Consider the following 11,757-nt stretch of genomic DNA (forward strand, 5'->3'; position numbering starts at 1 on the left):
GTGGAAATCTATAGTATGTATGTATGTGTGTGTATGTATGTGTGTGTGTGTGTGTGTGTGTGTGTATATATATATATATATATATATATATATATATATATATATTTCATAGGAAGACAAAATTTTGAAATATATAGATTTAGCTCAGTAACTGGCACACATTAAGTGCTCGATAAATGTTGGGTTTTTGTTGTTTTGTTTTTTTGTGGTACTGGGGATTGAACCCAGGGCCTTGTGCATCTGAGGCAAGTACTCTACCAACTGAGCTATATCCCCAGCTTGTTGTTGCTGTTATTAAATACCTCCATATTAAATACCTTCTTTGGGTTCTTTTATACTTATAGATAGCATCTTTCATGGTACTTAATTACTTAGTAGGTCTCTAATATACCTGCTTTTGAATTATAACAACTAAAGATAGCCAGGCATGGTAGTGCACACCTGTAATCCCAACAGCTCAGGAGGCTGAGACTGGAGGATCGCAAGTTCAAAGCCAGCCTCAGCGATGATGAGGCACTAAGCAACTCAGCAAGAACCTCTCTCTAAATAAAATACAAAATGGGGCTGGGGATGTGGTTCAGTGGTTGAGTGCCCCTAAGTTCAATCCCTGGTACTCGCCCCCAAAAAAATAACATTGAAGTTTATTTTTATGATTGCTGTTATTACCAATGTTACTGGAAGTATACTTCTTGTGAACATTGAATCATTACTAAAATAATCATTGGATTTTTAACAAGTCGTGTGACTTTCTTATGCTTTAGTATATTGATCTGGAAAAAAAAACAATTTTCATGAAAGTATCTGCCTTTGTATATTAAGGGCTATTAAGAGTCATTAATTTGAGTTACTACAAGGATGAAATTGAATAAATGCTGGAGGTTTGAGACAATAAATTCTGGCCAGAGTTTCTGGAACCTGGTGTGGATTTTGAATTTTTCAAATTGGAAGCTACAGACAGTAGTCATGTGCTAGTCATTAATATACGTAACATAATTTCACTGAACACATTCCATGTGACAGGCATTTTTCTGTACCTTGGGGAAGTAGTAGAGAACAGGACAGGTGTGGTTTCTGCCCTCACAAGAGTAAGTGTGAATGCATGGGGTCTAGAACAGAACAGGCTTATGAAATGAGGCAGTATCTCTAAGTTTTATGCATTGAAGCTTGGCTCTAAAAAATAACAAAACCAGGTTAAATTGATCCGCACAGAATCATCAGCAGTAAACAAGAAGTGCTATATCACTCACTTGTGTTAAGAAGTTGGATCCACTTGCCCCTTTCCCGTTAATATTCTTAGTGGGATGAAAAAAAATCACGAACATTTCAAATATTCATCTGGGAGTAGAAGGAACCTCCAGAAATTAGGAGCCAGGAGGGAGACTCTGCAGGAACAGGCTTCTCACAAACGCTTCCTGCTCAGACTTGTTTTAGACAGACTGAAAATTTTACAAGAACAGGTTTCTTATTATATTCCTTTTAGCCTCCTGGACTGAAATCAGCTGGCTGAGAACCATTAGAAAAGTATCAAGCCTTTTCAAACCTAAAGTAAAAAGAAGGTTTTTATTGAAAGTTTTTTTTTTAATTCTGCCCATATATCTGTAAGTATGTTTCTGCATAACAGTTTGTGCATATTTCAGATGTGTTCTTAATTTACAGTCTCCAAAAATATGGATAAGTCAAATCAAATGTCAAATTCTAACACCTGTTACAAATAAACAAGCTTAACAAAAGCTTCTTTGGAGGTGGCTGATGGTAAGTCTTAGCTCACTGCTGAGAGTTAATGAAACATTTTGGAGAGCAAAATAATTTAGAGGAAAATCCCCCCAGATATTCTTCAGGAGTTAGAGAATTTCCAGGAGTAGGAAACAAAGCCAAATCTTTGCTGTGTTTTTTTCTATTTCCAAAGACATTTATTTGGGAAAATTTCAAGAACGAGAAAATGAATTAATCCTGTTCAAAATTAAGAAAATATGACAACATTCTGGTTCAAGAACATATCCATGAATCCGTAGACTTCAGAACAAAGCAAAATGTCCCACAGTGTCCATTATTAGGGTATGTTCCTAAGAAGCATCTAGAAATTATTGGCAATTAATATACATTTCACCATTCCTGCAATTCCTCAGCAAAGCCTCTAGGGTGTTAGAGTCTGTAAACAAGTCAAAATAACACCTGGCATTTTGCCAGGGGAATGTTAGAGTTGTAAACAAGTCTGGATGGTGCCTGGCAAAATGCCAGAGGGAGTGGTTTGAGAAGTAACAAAAGCGAGCCATTAAGTGTGGAGATTCCTTATTGGTTGACTGATGTATCTAGTTTATGCTAATTAGATAAGCTGTGTGGAATGTATAAATACTGCTCCTGTCCTGCAATAAACGGCTCCTACTCCTGCTGTATCAACGTACACAAGTTATTCGTCACCCCCCTGATTATTCTGCTGCAGCCGGACTGCGGCACTAGGGCCTTTGTATTTTCTATCCCTTGCACCTAGAATGTTCTTCACCCATTTTATACATAGTTTGTTCTCTCATTTCACTAGTCTTTTTTTCCTCCATATTTATTGGTGCATTATAGTTGTACATAATGGTGGGATTTGTTGCTATATATCTATCTTTACATGCACACAATGTAACAATATAAATTAGCCAATATCATTCCCCAGTATTTGCCTTTCCTTCCCTTCTTCCCTCTCCTGGTCTCTTTCCTCTACTGTGCTCCACTCAAGTCTTAAAACCCTGTTCTTCAGGTCCTGTTAACTTGTATCACCTTCCCTACACAAATTCAGAAGCCTCACTCCTGAGGGTTTACTTGTTTGATGACATCTATGTGTGTTTACCACATAAATTTCATCCCAACCCACCTACAATCATTTACATCTTCCATCATGTGTCTACTGCTTAATTCTCACCATCAACTTCATGTTTGTCTAGCTTTCTGCCTGCAGTGAAAAGATAAGGATCATAGTGAAGGCTGATACACTTTCTATCTTTTCATTACAAGAATTGGTTCTGATAGGATTCAAGGTGTTTTGCTCTGTACCCCAGATGAGGCAGAACACCAACTCTGAAATGTTCAGAGGAGGAAAGCAGTTCAGGAGATGCCAATAAGGTAGCAGAGATGGCTCTCACTCACCAGAGACAAAATATAATCCCCCAAATAACCCCCCATGACACTCCTCCTCTAGCCACACCCTACCTCCTTATTGCCATTCACTTAATCTATTTACATGAATTAATGTACTGATTAAGTTAAGGCACTCATAACCCAATTATTTCACCTCTAAAACCTCCTGGCATTGTCTCACACACGAGCTCTTTGGGGACACCTCATACATAAACCATACACAAGGACTAAATTCCAAATGAGATAGAGAGTTCTGCTTCTCTACTGAATTAAGCCTTTTGTATTTTTAGATTTAACATGTAAGTTTAAAATTTTTTACATGCATCCCAAAGGTTTATGACTATGATGATTATTTTCAACATAATGTTGTTATGGAGAAACATGACAAACGTATCAGATGATCAAGGTTAATACCAATAAATGATAAGAAAGGCACGTCAATTCTATTGTCCATTGCTCAAAACATGTTAACTCCAGTCTGATCATAAGAAAAACATCAAGACAAGTCCCAAATAAGGAACATTCTACAAAATATCCAGTGTTCCCCAAATTGACCAAGTCATCAAAAACAGAGAAAAACAGAAATACTCTCACAGCCAGGAGGAGCCTAAGGGGACATGACAGTAGATGGAATGCACTATCATACATGGGACTCTGGAACGGAAAAAAAAGACATGAGAGAAAAACTAGTGAAGTCTGAATAAATTTGGATGTTAGTGTTGGTCTCTAAGTGGTAACCAAGGTGACATAGTAATGCAAAATGTTAACAATGGGGGAAACTAGGTGTGGGAAACATGGGAACATTGTACCATCTTTATAACTTTTTTTTCAAAATCATATCTAAAATATAAAGTTTTTAAATTAATCTGAAATATCTCAATAATACAAAGGAATATATTGGGAATACTTCTAATTAAAAGCTTTTGGTCCCTTGAGAATTATAAATATTAATGATAGGAATAATAATAACTATTATTGATTGGGTGCTTACAAAGTGCTGTCACCACACTAAACACATGTTATTAACTTATTTTATTTATACTGCAAGCCTATGAGCTAGTTACTAAATGGCCCCCTTTTACAAATGAGGACATTGGGAAGTCATCAGGGACTGGTGGTGGCTGAGTTGATAATTAACATTGCTAATCAGGAAAAATATTGTTTAAACAATAATTTCCATTATATGATATTTCTCAGATAACCATACTAAAATATCAGAGAGAGTATTTCCCATAGAGGGTTGCAGTTAGACAAATTATTGATTTCTATTTTTTTGTGTGTGCCAGAGATTGAACCAGAGGCATTTAACCACTGAACTAAACCCTCAGCCTTTTTTAAATTTTTTTTTTTTTTGAGATAGGATCTCCCTAATTTGCTAGATTGCTGAGGCTGGCTTTGAACTTGTGATCCACCTGTCTCAATCTCCTGAGTCACTGGGATTACAGGCATGCACCACCACATCCAATAATTTTCTAAGTAACATCATGGAGAAACACGAAACATCAGTCAAATGATCAAGGTTAATATCAACAATAAGTCAGATCTACATTCTGTGCCCTTAATAAGAGCTAATGGGAAAGGCACTTCAATTATATTGTCTTCTGCTCAAAAACATTTAACTTCAGTCGAACATAAACATCTAGACAAATTTGGGAGAGCACTGAGCATTCTGTAGAATGTCCCTTATTTGGGATTTGTGCTGATGCTTTTCTTACAATTAGACTGGAGTTACATGGTTTGGAGTGGAAGACAATAGAAGTGACGTGCCTGTCTCATCACCTCTTAAGGGTTCAAACTATTGAGCTGACTTATCGTTGGTATTAACTTGATCATCTGACTGATGTATTTGTTATGTTCTCCATGACAAGAAAAACAGAGGCGAATATAATCAGATTTCTTACCCAAAGCTTTGGGTAAATTGCAATGGCCCAATAGAGTACTACACAATTCTAGAATAAGCACCTGGTGATATATTGAGTCCTAGGGATGGGAGGAGTCAGTACTTAGAAATCAACTAGGATTCATATAAGCCAGATTTTTAAAAAAAATTTTTTGTACATGTAAATGGACAGAATGCCTTTGTTTATTTTTATTTGGTGCTAGGGATTGAACCCAGTGCCTCACACTTTAGGCAAGTACTCTGCCACTGAGTTACAGCGCCAGCCCATATAAGCCAACTTTTACTTGTGAATATTGATTACATGCCAAAGGTATGGAAATGGATGAAATGGGGATTAGCCAGCCACAGGCTGTACTCCTTTCTGGAGTAGTGTTTAAAGAGCCAATGTTTCTCTAAGACCTTATTTTAAAACCTGAAAATTAGGAGAATTACCACAGGCACATAGAACTATGTTCTTTGGGGGGATGGGGAGAAGGAATACTAACAGAAGTATAAAGCAGAAGAAACAGGAAGGGAGAAGACACCCGGTCTTGCAACCAGTCAGTTGGCTGAGCAGGAGAATTTGGAGGAAGCCATTGTCAAACTACGAACCACATAGGACCTCACAGGGACAAGGGACTTGGGGTGTTTCTTTATTCACTCTGGTTAAAGGTTGTTCCTAAAGATTTAATGGTGAGGAAACAGAGCCTGTACCAGACCCTTGCCTGCCTCTATTTTCTACTTTTCCTAAACATATATAGAAAACTGTCAGTGCTAGTTGTGAAGAATACAATGTTGTGGCTCCAACACCCAGAAAGCCCCCTATAGACTGGGCCCTCAATGGACACTTTTTTTACTGAATAATTCTCAACAAATTAGTTTTGTTTTATTAAATTCACTTTTAAGTCTACACCATCAAATGATGTACAAAATTAATTCTCACAGTCAAAATTCTAATTCACAGAATGAGGGTGGAAAGGAAGAAGGAAAGAGGTAAAGTATCACAAATCCTAATCCAATAAGCCTTTTTTTCTGATCTGGTGTTCCATACATGAACTGTGTTCCAAAGTCTTGAGAATTGTTCTTATGTATTCATTATTCAGCATACACTTATTGATTGCTCATTATAAGTTAAAATTCTAAAAAGAATTTTTAAAAAACTGAATCTAGTTATGATAGGAATACAGAGATGAATTACAAATAATATTTTCCCTCAGAACATTTATCATTAGAATAATAATAGTTAGCACTAATTATGCACATGTACCCAGTACTAAGAATTTATTTTAATTCATTACTCCTAACAATAAATTTATAAAGTGGTAATATTATTAACTCCAGTTTTCAGATGATAAAACTGAGACTGAAAGAACTTCAGTAAATGATTCAAGGTTACATACTAGTAAGTGATGAAACTAAGATTTGAGCTCAAGAAAAGCAAATCCAGAGTCCAATAGAGAAATTTTTTAAAATCACATAAAGACACATATGATTCATAAACTACATAATTGTTATGTATAGAATGACTAGTACAATAAAATGGTCATATTGACTATAATACTGTAAATCTGAAATTATAAAGTCTCACCAACCTGAATGTTCCTAGAAGACTGGGTAGATGTTTGCAGGAGAGTAATTACTTAAAAGTCACAATACCTAGTAATAAAAGGAAAGTGCTCTGATTCAATTCTACCAACAGAACCATGAGAACCTAGTCTCCAAAACAATTCTTTCATCCAATATCTTTCTGTGCATTCACAATCTGAATCTTTTGGGCCCATGCTAGCCCCAACCCTCCTCTGTTTATGGCAACAGAGGAGAAAGCAGTTAATCTTATTTAGATTTTTCCACTGACAGGTTTGTAGAGAAAGATGTACTCAATGTGGATCTTTAAGGAGAAGGAATATTTCTCCAGACAATCAAAGAAGAGAAAGTACTCTAGACATGGACAAATATTCCAGAATCTCTGGAACATGGTCTATGAAGTATACAGAAAACCATGCTGAAGAGAAGGGCAGAGGCAAGTCATGCATAATCTCAGAAACTTTGCCAAAGAACCACTGAGGAGTTTTTAATTCTAGAGGATGAAGGTGTACAGATTTGTGGTTTAGAGACAGGTGACAATTTAAGTGTCTGGCACAGAGCAGACCACAAGAAATTGTTATTGTATCAATTAATTGCTAACAATTTTTATAATTTGGAAAACTGCCAATTTTCAAAAAAAAAAAGACTGTATTCACTTTGCCAATTTTAAAAATAAAGAAATGAAGAAAGAAATGGGACAGAAAATGAATGTATACTTAGTAGAGATTTACTGAAATATTGAAATTTCCCCACAGGAAAAAAATGAGTGGAATGAAATAATACAAATAACAATGAATATGAATAAAAACGGAATGAAGGAAAACATGCTATTAAGATCAAACTGAGTCTTTAATGACAAGTGAGAGTTTTATTTATTCATTGATTTAAAGGATATTTATTGAGAAGCTGCTATATTTTCAGCATAACTCTACATCATCAACTGATGAGACAAAGGCAAAGCCTTTGTCCAGTGAAAGCAGCAGAAAATAAACAAGTAAACCTATATATTAGATAATAATAAATGCAATGAAGAAAAATGTAGCAGAATAAGGTATATTGAAGAAAGACGGTGCACAGGATGACAGAAGGGAGAGAAGTACAGTAGACAGAATAATGATCTTAAACCACAAAACCTGTGAATGCATAATGTCACAAAACAAAAGGGAATTAAGACAGAGCTGAGGAAGCTAATTAGCTGACCTTCGAATAAGGAGGTTACCCTGGATTATCTGGGTCAGCCCAATGTAACCACAAGAGTTCTTAAAAGTAGAAGAGAAAATCAGAAGGAAAGGAGAGAGATGGAAGCCCAAAAGGGACTCAACTTGATGTTACTGACTTTGAAAATGGAGGGAAGGCCATAAACCAAAAAATATGAGCAGCCTCTAGAAGCTGTAGATAGAAAAGAATCTCCAGTCTCCCAAAGGGAACCCAGCCCTGCCAACATCTGATTTTAGCATAGTAAGTATGATACTTTTGACCTCCCAAACTGTAAGTAACAAATTGTGCTATTTAAGTCACTAAGTTTGCAATGATGTGTTACAGCAGCAATACTAACACAGGGAATGAGAGCCCCGCCACTGGATCTTCCCTTGAATAAAAGTAATGGTGTCATTACTCCAGGTATAGAAAAGAAGAGGGAGTTTTCTTATTTGTTATTCAAGGTGGGTATCTGGGGAAAAAATAATGAGTTCGATTTCAAAATTCTTAAGTGCAAAGCATCAATAATGACAACTAGACGGAAATGTTTAGAATATTGCTGGATAGAAAAAGATGGAAAAAATATTAGACTAGATTTCAGAGTTTTGCTGTATTTTTCATTTACTTGCATGTGATAATGGAATCCATAAACAAATATGAGGTTCCCCAGACTGTGTTTGTAGTAGCATGAAAAGTAAGAAATGCCAAGGCAGACATTGACAATATTTGCATCTAAGAGAAGTTGGGACAATAGTGACCTGCAGAGGAGAGTCTATCTTGATATATCTAACCTGATCTCAGTCTCCTTCTTGAATCCAGACTCCCATTTATAACAATACATAAAATATCTCTAATTGAATGTTACATAAGACAATTGTTATGGACTGAATATGTGTAGACCTCTAAAATTCATATGTAGAAGTCCTAGCCCCCGATGATGGTATTTGGAGATGGGGCCTTTGTGAGGTAATTAGGATTAAATAAAGGCATGACCCTCATGATTCGATTAGTTCCTGTAAAATAGAGACGTCACAGAGCTTGTGTTCTCTCTATCTACATATTTTCAATGTGAGGACATAGCAAGGAGGAGGTCAACTGCAAGCCAGGAAGAGAGCCTCCCCAGAAATGGATTCTGCCTCTAGAACTGTAAGAAAATAAATTTCTCTTATTTAAGCCACCAACTATGGTACACATTCATGGAACATTCATCAAATTTCTTGTGCACAATTTTAGCAAACATCAGCCACGCATATCTAGGTATGCTTCCCTGTTCTCAGCTTCTACCCCTAAAATTCCCTGAATGTCATAGGCATTTGGTTTTATTTTTAAATCAGGATATGATGTCCCAATCTGTGACAGAATAAGGGTCATTCTGGGTGGATTGGACTGGCAACGAAAAAATTACACAATCACAGAAAATACCTTTCTCGGGGTTCAGGACAGCTCTGCAGCCTCAAGAATCAAGCTCCCACACTGGAAGGCACAGAGACCAAGGGAGGCAAAAGGCAGGCAAGAAGGCCAGAATGCCCTGAACCCTGGTATTTATTGGGGGGAAAGACATTTGAGAAAGTTCCACCTGAATAAGGCAAGGGATTGGGTTTTGAAGGATGGAGTCTTGCTTGGTGATGTCTTGTGGTCATCAGATGACTGACATCTTGAAAAGCCACATCCATCTCAGGTGCTGTGTGGGATCAAAGGCAAAGTGAGCGAAAGGGCACACATATGTCACACAGCCCAATCAGACAGCAGCGACAATCCAGTTCCCTCATACGCTCAAATGTGCAGAGCTCACACACAGCTCATGACTGGCTCCCAACAATATGACACAAGTTTCTCTTTTGCATAAAGAATAGAACACTCAAAGACACACCTTGGCTCAGAAGGAAATCGTGGAATATGCATGTTCTAGAGGAAGAGTAGTCACAGATAGGCTTCCTCTCAGTGGAATCCCCTAGAAAGATCAGTTGAAAGATGTTAGTAAGAGATATACTCCTTGGTGTAGTGTTACAAGTCTTAAATCTAAACCTCAGGTTGCAAAATATTTCTGTTTTCTGCAAATAGGATACTGTATGTCAGGAAAGCACAAGTACTGTCTCCAATGCTTTTACTCTATTACCAAGTCCATTAGCATTCATTTTTTTCTTTGTTGATGAATATCAACAAAAACAGAATTGGATAACTGAATTTCCCATTGACAAAAAGAGGTACTTTCTTAAAACATGTAGGAGCACCCAATGGAGAAACTATCAAAGAAAGAAAGTGTGACTACCCCAGTTTATCTGCTGGCTGTGTTCCCTAGAGCACTTTTAACTTTTCTGAGTTTCTCTTTCCTCTAATGTGCATAGGAATAAGAGTTACAAGAGCCCAACAAGATAATTACATAAAGTAATTTGGAAAAAAAATAGCTATTAAAACCAAAATCAGAATAAAAAAATGCTTTGGCAAATTCACTATTTCATTCAGAAAATAAAATCACCACTTGATAATAAAGCAGATTCAGAAACTAGAGAAGAGTTCCATTTCTCTTCACAAATACAGTTGTACCAAATTATTTGCCCTTTTTTTTTTAGTTTTAATATATTTATACCAATCAATATTAAACATATTAAGATAATATGTTAATATATAATAATGTTATAATATTTCATTTAGTAATATATCTAAATAAACCTTAATATATTATAAGCATATACTTTCTTTAATCCAATGTATCTAAAATATTATTTCAACGTAATATATATTAATATAACATTATGAATGAAAGAATTGATATTCATTTTTTTGCACTAAGCTTTTCAAGTCCAGTGGGCACTATGTTTATACAGTGCCATCTGAATTTGGACACCTGCTTGGTAGCCACACGTGACTGTTGGCTCTCCTGCTGAACAGCATAGCTGTAGATTCTGCCTCAAGCTGTGCTAACATCATAGGACTTCCTAGAATTCGTTTTCTGCATTTTTTAAATTTGTTCTAATTAGTTATGCATGACAGTAAAATGCACTTTGACACATTATACCTAAATAGAGTATAACTTTCTCTAATGAGTGGCTTCTTATTTTGGTTATTATTTTTATTATTTCTTATTTTGGTTATTATTTTTATTATCTTCTTATTTTGGTTATTATTTTTCTTCATATGTTATAGGAAACATTATTTTCTATTTTACAGATCTTAAATGTCTCCCCCAAACTCATATGTTGAAGATTTGGTACCCAATGTTCCAGGAAGGGCCTTTGGGAGATAATTGGATCATGAAGTCTTTGACTTCATGAATACACTAATCCATGTATGAAGTCATAACTTAATGACCTCTTGGGAGGAGGTGCAAACTTTAGGAAGTGGGGCCTAGTTGCAGAGTAGGTCATTGGGTCCATGTCCTTGAGGAAATATTTTGTTCCAGTCCCTTTCTCTCTTTTTCTTCTCGTCTCCTTCTCTCTCTCTCCTTCCCTCCCTGTCTTTTTGTTTCCTGGCTGCCATGAGGTGAGAAGCTTTTAATGACCATGTTTTACTTCACACAAGCCCAGAAACAACAGAGCCAAATGACCATGGGTGAAACCTCCGAATCCATGAGTCAAAATAAATCTTTCCTCTTTTAAGTTGATTTTGTCCAGCCAGTACTTTGTCACAGCAAGAGAAAGCTGACTAATAAAGAAAAAGTTAAATTTTTGAAAATTATCTGAGTTAGGTAACAATTTTACCGGATTTCATACCTATTACTGTTTGACCATCAAAGCACAAACAGTAAAGAAAATTAGGCATGGCATGAGCCACACCAAATAAGTATAAATGTTGACTATTCATGAATTATATACATGTTGAACCCAAACATTTATTTTTAATTGATTCTGTAAATTCAATAAATACTTCAGAAATCAGTTGGAAGTCCACAAATGTTAATAGTATTTAGCTCATTTCAATGGAAATGGTCTCATTAACATGCCAGCTGCTAAAAATGTATGAGCCCAGCTATGTCCCTT

General features: G+C 36.1%; 1 non-coding gene across 1 annotated transcript; it reads right to left on the reverse strand.

Moving 5' to 3' along the window:
- Positions 1–203: 203 nt before the first annotated feature.
- Positions 204–277, reverse strand: Trnal-cag. The gene has a single exon. It is a non-coding gene; the product is annotated as a tRNA-Leu (tRNA).
- Positions 278–11,757: the final 11,480 nt, after the last annotated feature.

The sequence above is a fragment of the Marmota marmota genome, unplaced genomic scaffold (assembly GCF_001458135.2).
Source record: "Marmota marmota marmota unplaced genomic scaffold, marMar, whole genome shotgun sequence".
Taxonomy (NCBI): Eukaryota; Metazoa; Chordata; class Mammalia; order Rodentia; family Sciuridae; genus Marmota; species Marmota marmota.